General features: G+C 50.6%; 1 long non-coding RNA gene across 1 annotated transcript; it reads left to right on the top strand.

Annotated features, from left to right (window-relative positions):
• Positions 1-4,440: 4,440 nt before the first annotated feature.
• LOC140686983 (uncharacterized) lies at positions 4,441-7,184 on the top strand. The gene is made up of 3 exons (XR_012060995.1): positions 4,441-4,530; positions 5,801-5,888; positions 6,404-7,184. It is a non-coding gene; the product is annotated as an uncharacterized lncRNA (long non-coding RNA).
• Positions 7,185-7,412: the final 228 nt, after the last annotated feature.

The following is a 7,412-nucleotide window of genomic DNA, read 5'->3' on the forward strand; positions in this document are numbered from 1 at the left end:
TTGAATGAAAGACATTTTAAATTCTATAAGGCTTTACAGTCTTCAAAAGATTCACAGATGGTTTCATATAATCTCATAATAACCCTTTGGTCCCTCCTACCCCTATACCGCCCCTCCCTCTTCCGTCTCCCGACTGGGGACCACTAGTTCTCTGTATCTGTGAGTCTGTTTCTTTTTTGTTATATTCAGTGGCTTACTGTATTTCTTACATTCCATATATAAGTGATATTGTATAGTATTTGTCTTTCTCTGTCTGACTTGTTTCACTGAGTTTAATGTCCTCCAGGTCCCTCCATGTTGCTGCAAATGGCAACATTTAATCCTTTTTATGGCTGAGTAGTATTCCGTGGTGTATATATTCCACACCTTTATCCATTCATCTGTTGGTGGGCACTTAGGTAGTTTCTACATCTTGGCTACTGTATATAGTGCTTCTAGGAACACTGAGGTGCATGTATCTTTTCAAATTAGTGTTTTTGGTTTTTTTTTTGGATATACACTCAGGAGTGGAATTGCTGGGTCATATGGTTGTTCCATGTTTAGTTTTTTGAGAAACCTCCATACTGTTTTCCCCAGTGGCTGCACCAATTTACATCCCCACCAACAGTGCGCAGGTTCCCTTTTCTCCACATCCTCACCAACATTTGCTATCTGTGTTCTCTTTGATGACGGCCATTCTGACAGGTGTGAGGTGGTATCTTGCTGTGGTTTTGATCTGCATCTCCCTGATTCTCACCCACTCTTTACTGTCCTGCCTCCTCTGCTTCTCAGAGCCAAACCTGGTCCGGAAGAGCCCCCAGCGCCTCCACCCCAGCCCCGTGCTGGCCGCCGTAGACATGGGGGCCACTGCTGGGCTAAGGGCGGACCCTCATCCTGGGCTGCACTTTGCACAGGCCGTGCTTCCCTCCACGGCCGCCGGTGTCCCCTGCGCCGTCACGTTCCTCCCTCCCTCCCGGGCAGCCCGTCCCAAGCCCGGCCTCTCTGTCGCCCCTCCACATATGCTGTAGTCTGTGGACTATGTCTATTTTCTGCTTTCCCCAAAAATGGAGTTTATGGGGTTTTAAAATTCTCCTTGTTCCTTATGCATGATTTCCAGGAGGAGGTGTAGAAAAATGCTCTTCTGCAGCCGCGTTCATTCTGAAAGGCAATGGAAGTTTAACGAGTCATTCTGCTTAGGAGTCAAGGGCTTGGCCTCCTGGGAGCTGGCAGTGGAAGGGATTTCTCTGTCAGGCGAAGGCACCGCAGCAAGGAGCAATTCTGGCGAGAGAATCAGCTTGATTGACGACAAGAACAGACAAGAGGAGAGGAGGCATCTGCCTTAGTGGCCTAGGAACTGCCGTCCCAGGGCGACCTGGGTACCACTGTCCTGGGAAACACAGCTGGGGCTCGCCCATGGACACTGGCCCAGACGCACTTCTGAGGGAGGTAATGATCCTATAAAAAAGGTAGAAACTCTAGAGAAATGAATGTGCCAGTGCCACTGAGAAAATGCAAAGAGACGGGAGAGTGGGGTGGGCGGGAGTGGGGCACCGCTATCCCCCGCTGGGCTTCATAACCTCGGGATGTGAATGAGCCATGGGCGGAGGGCGGATGGAAGCACCTGGGGTCCGCAGCCCAATACAGAGGGCAGCTCGCTTCATCCACGGACGTGATTATGACTTGCAGCACTCAGGTTTTTCTAGAGCATTCAGTTTTGTTGTTTTCTTCCCCCTTGGAAGCAGACTGCTGGTCTCAGAGCCAGAACTGTGTGCCCACCACATAACCCATCAGCACGTTAATTCTAGACTGTGTGCAATGTATTTGGGTAGATGAGGCAGCCTGGCTGTCTTCCAGAAGTGCCTTCATTCAGGACATCCTTCGAAAGTGAGCCAGTCTGCTGGGTGCTGAGTGTCATTCTGTTCTATAAACAGCAGGCTCAAGGATCTTGTTCAAAGACACTAAAGCATAACCTGGTCAGGTGGCTGGAGTGGACACTTCCCACCGAGTATCCAAAACTCACCCCCTATTTCTTCCTCGCTAAGAACAACTTGACTTGAAGGCTGCAATGCACCAGCCCCAAGTGATGAGTGTGATTATCTGAGACAGTCATGGGAATGAGCTGTTTCCCAATTCCAGCCTCTCCTGCAGCTAGGGAAAGCCACCTGATCCAGTTCTGACCCATGAAACTTAAGGAAAACACTGCTACATGGACCTCTGGAAAAACTTGCTTTTTTTGTAAAACAAACAAACAAAACCCCTCTCAACAAATGAAGAAACAAAATGAAAAGATGTGACTAGCATGACTTTTCTTGCTTCTTCCCTTCTCACTGACCTGTTAGCAGAAGTGTATCTGGTGCTACTGCAGCCATTTTGTGACCCTGAGGCAAACGAAAACAAAAACAAAAAACCAAAACACTCCTAACAATTAAAAAACCATGAGTCTGGGCACTAACACAGCCTGGGCCCCAATGATGATGTTATTCAATCAGCTAAAGCAATGCCAGCAAAAGCCTACTCCAGATTTCTGTGAGAAAAACAATCCCATCTGTTTAAAATCCAGGTTACTCAAGCATCCTCTTAACTGCCACCAAATGCATGCCTGATAAAGTAACAGAGCAGAGACAGAACGTTCTCAGAGCTGTCTGACTCGAGTCCTGGGGTTTCCACTTTACCAGGGGAGCTCCTTGGCCAAAGACTCTGAAGTAGTTTCCCCAAACCAAATGGAATTTGGCACAAACGTCACACAACACGTCTGGCTTCAGGATTCACACGTGTGATGCTGAGGCTCACCTCGCTGGGCGAGAATTCCCCGAGTCCTTTCTGCCTATGACTCGGCTCAAACCCTGCTGTTAACACGGTACCAGTCATTAACAGGCCTACGAACTGACTAGGTTACTATTTCTCTGTGGAGAACTACTGCCCAGTTTCTACAATACCAATCACCCCAAACTTCGGGGTGTAAAACAACAATTTTATTTTTGTTTTACTGTGCTCATGCCCTTTTGGGACAAGAAGGCAGGAAAGGTGTGGGGGGCAGCTCTCACTCGGATGGTGGTTGGTGTTCAGCCGTCTCAGGACTGCACTGGGGTGGACGTCCAAGATGGCGCCCCCACCAGCTCGTCCACAGGCTGGTGGTGGATGGCGCTGGTGGCTGGAGCACCTGCAGGTGGCCTCTCCAGCATGGTGGAGGCTTTCTAACACGGCCTCTGGTTTCCTCTAGATGCCCCCAGAGCAAGTGTCCGAAGAGAATGGGCTTTTTCTGACCTGCCCTTGGAAGTCACACAGTGTCCCTTCTGTCCCGTCACAAACACCTCACCAAGGTCAGCCTAATTCTGACTGGAGGGACACAGAATCAAAGAATTCAAAGGAAGTGTTTTGAAGCCATCACAGTTGTCTGGAAAGAAATCCTGCCAAAGAACCACCTAGAAGGGCAGTGTTCTGCCAGCCACCAACCAGCACTGCTCAAGTCACAGATGCCAATAAACTGCTGACCATCTGGCGAGCAGCTATCACCTCTCTGTTGATTAGAAAATAATACGTGTTAACGGTGGAAGCTTTGGAGAGCAGAGACTTGAAATCATGCCATACAGAATCTCATCAGAGACATGCCAAAACGTTACCAGTGGTTCTATTTCCTTTCTGTTCATTTTTCCCACCAGGATAATTGCAGACCACAATTAGTTCCATGCAAGAAATGGAACAGGATGAGGGCTAGCACAGGCTCAGGGCAGTGGGGAGCACTGGCTTAGACGGGGTGTCAGAGAGGCCTCCCAGAAGGGGTGATGTTTGTACTGAAACCAAAATGAAAAAAGACTTGAAAGAGCAGTCCAGAGGAAGGGGACAGTGGGTGCAAAGGCCCTGGGGCAGCCAAGGATTGGGTATGGCTGTGGATGAATGTGTATGTGGGGGTGACTGGTGGGCTTGTAGTGTAACGAACTTCAGGAAGAGGCATAGAACAGGGCAGACACCAGTAAAGGGTGACTCCTGACTCCTAAATGTGACGATGAGGTTTAAGCAGCAGGGAGAAGGAATCCGAGTGAAAATTTCACTGCGTGTCTTAGTTTGCTGGGGCTGCTGTAATAAAATATCAGAAATTGTGTGGCTTAATAACAGAAATTGAACCTCTCATAGTTCTGGAGGATAAAATCCAAGGTCAAGGTGTGGGCAGGGTGGGCTCCTTCCGAGGCTGAGAGGGAGAATCTGTCCCAGGCATCTCCCCGAGCTTCTGGGACTTTGCTGGCGTCTCCCTGAGCTTCTGGGACTTTGCTGGCCATCTTTGGTGTTCCTTGGCTTGTAAAACATCACCCCAACCTCTGCCTTCATCTTCACATGGAATTCACCGTGTAAGGCTCTGGGTCGGAATCTCCCCGTTCTATGAGGTCAGCAGTCACATTGGACTGGCCCCCCCCTCCACGACATCATCTTAATTTGATGATCTGTCAAGATCCTATTTCCAAATAAGGTCACGTTCACAGGCACTGAGGTTGGGACTGCAGCATCTCTGAGGGGAAAAGGCACAAGTCAGCCCACGACATCAGGGCTGTCTGGTAGGTGAGTTGGGGAGCAAGAGTGGAAGGCAGACTTACTGACTTCAATCACTTGCTTCCTCCAGCGACCAGGCGAGTCCCTGCCCTAGGCCGCCGGCGTCCCCGTGGCGCCCTCACCCCCAGGCAGAGGTTGCGAGGCTCCTGCGAGGAGACTGGGTACACCAAGGGCAGCCGGGACGAGCAGAATGCCCGCCACCTCCAGGGCCGCCCGAGGCCTCGGGGTCCAGCCTGGGATGAGGCTGCTTTTTCTGGTCTCCCAGTGACTGGCTTGTGCGGGAGAAGATGCCCCACACCCTGCTTGGAGGTGTGTTCTGTCTGCTTTGCTCTGAATCTTCGTTGTCTTCGGGGCCCAAAGCTGGTAGCCTGATCCTAACTCTGATTAGGAGAAAGCCCGTTCTGCTCATGTTTGAAATGCAACACAGCAGCTCTGAGAGGGAAACGCTAAGGTCCTGACGTCTTAAACTGAGACAGTAGGTCCAGGGGGGCTGAGCAGGGTCCTGGGGCAATGGACTGTTACGGGCTTAACGCTGTCCTCCCTGAATTCACACTTCACAGTCCTAACCCCCCCAGTATCTCAGAATGTGACTGTCTTTGGAGACAGGGCCTTAAAAGGGCTGATTAAAGTAAAATGAGGCCATCGGGAGGCCCCTAATCCAGTAACACTGGTGTCCTTCTAAGAGGTTAGGACACAGGGACTTTAAGCAAGACGGTGACTGTCGTCTACAAGCCAAGGAGGATGGCTTCACCCGCCAGTACCTTGACCGTGGATTTCTAGCCTCCAGAATTGCGAGACGACAGATCTCTGTTGGTTAAGTCACCCCGTCTGGGGTGCCTTGTTCTGGTGGCCCTGCAAACAAATACAGGGACCCAAAACAGAGAGCTCTGGAAAGGGAAGGTACAAGGCGGCTTAGAGCGGAGTTCATCCTTGTGGTTCGCGCATTCCACACTTAGGGCTTCACCAACCCCTTACAATCCGCTTGTAACCCCCAGATCCACACTTGCGGCACCATCACGGGGTCATTCCGTGGCCCCCGCTCTTGTGCTGACCCGGGCTTCTTGACGCAAGCAGGCTGTGATGAGCCTTGGGGAGGAGACGCACCATCAGGCGTGACAGGAAGTGCTGTCAGCCGTGAGTTCAGTGTTTATGAATCAGCGCCACATATGGATTAAATAAGGTGTCTTTAACGGAAACGCATGTGCGCTGGGGTCTACACTTACCTGTTTATGCAAATGCTGTGACCGGAGGCTCCCCGCGGATGGTCTGTTTCTCCTAGGAGCAATGGCTCAGCTCGGCGGAGACTTCGTGGAACATAATTACTGGGAACAGTGAGCATCAGCTGCAGCCGCTTCCAGGCTAAGCTGGTAAGATGCCGCAGGGGGGAGTGTGGGGGGCACCTAAGGGGCACCTTCTTAACATATTTTGTGAGGTGAGCCCCAGAAGGTGGAGGCAGGATTCATAAAAGGGCTGCAGGGACGTGGCTTGGCTCCCTGTGCTGTCCACGTGCCAGTCTCACCCACTGTCCTCTCTCCATGGCCACGGCTGAGAGACGCAGCGTCCCTCCCTTCTCGTGTGGTCTAGGCCCCACTACCAGCGTTTTGGGCTCACCTAACAGCCTTCGTTTCATCTCAGTGACCATGAACAGAGCCTGTCTCTTGTGCCAGGGTGGAGGCGAGCATGTCTTCATCTTCACATGGCCACGAGCCCACAGCACCATGGGGTAGGTTTGTGGCACAAACATCAGAAATTCTGGGAACGTGGAGGCACTTGAACACTATCTCATTCTAAATTGGACCAAAAATTAGTTTCCCTTTAAGGAAAGGGTTTTGGGTGGGAAGTTACTTGTTTGAACTTTGCTTTTACTCTTGGTCACCGAGAGGCAGAGTTCTCTTTCCTGAAGATGAACAACAGCAATTCCCAGAAGACAGGAGAGAGACATTTCTGCAAGGAAGGGCTGTTTTAAAACAAGAAGTGCATTTCATTGGAAAGGGAAAGAGAATAAAGTCCTTTTACCCCGACATTAACTCTGGATTCTGAAGTCTGACAAGCAAGCACTGCCAAGGTCACCCCTCTCCCCCAGATAAAGGACCTGGAGCCACATGACTATTGATTACAGACCTTGGGGAGGCAGGGAGGGAGCTGAGAGTCACGATGAAAGACCGGCCAACAAAGAGAAATACATTTTTCTGCTCTTGCAATAAGCTCTGTATTTCAGCCCTCATTTGGTGACATAATTAACGCTGGGAGGGAGGACAAGACAGATCCCAGCAAACTGATTCAGCAGAAATCATATCGGAGCTGGTTACTGACCTCCGCAGGAGAGAGAAAAACCAATCAAGAGGGCTGGTCACAGCCGCGAGATGGAACGCACCTCCCAGCCCCCTCACCCCTGCGGAAGCTGCCCGCGACTTGGGATGAGCAACTGTTAATCCACCCACAATAAAACAACAACGGCACATAACCAACACTCAGGATCTTAAAAAATGAAACCATTAGTGTAACTGCACATGCTGCTCATCCTTTCCCTCCTGAAACATATGAAAAATCCCTTCACCGGGGCCAATTAGGGTCTCCTGCCACTTGTGCGAGTCATGTGGATTATTATAGGGGACAGCGTAATGCTAAAAAGACACTTAAAAATAAAACCCAGGCTGCAATCATTTGGCTAAGTAAGACTCCTTGGCTTTTGGCAGCTTCGTCTGTCTACTAAAAACTCCTCTTTCATACAAAGGGTATGTCTCTGTTGACTGTTCTCATGCGTGTGCAGCCAGGGGTGGGGGGCATGGTGGAGGGGAATCTCAGTCCCCAACGCGGCAGCGCCAGAAATCTGCTGTGTCTTCAGCGTCTTTCAATCAACTTAGCTTTGCCTCTGAGTCCCTGTCCTGCTT

This window comes from Vicugna pacos, chromosome 18 (assembly GCF_048564905.1).
Source record: "Vicugna pacos chromosome 18, VicPac4, whole genome shotgun sequence".
NCBI lineage: Eukaryota > Metazoa > Chordata > Mammalia > Artiodactyla > Camelidae > Vicugna > Vicugna pacos.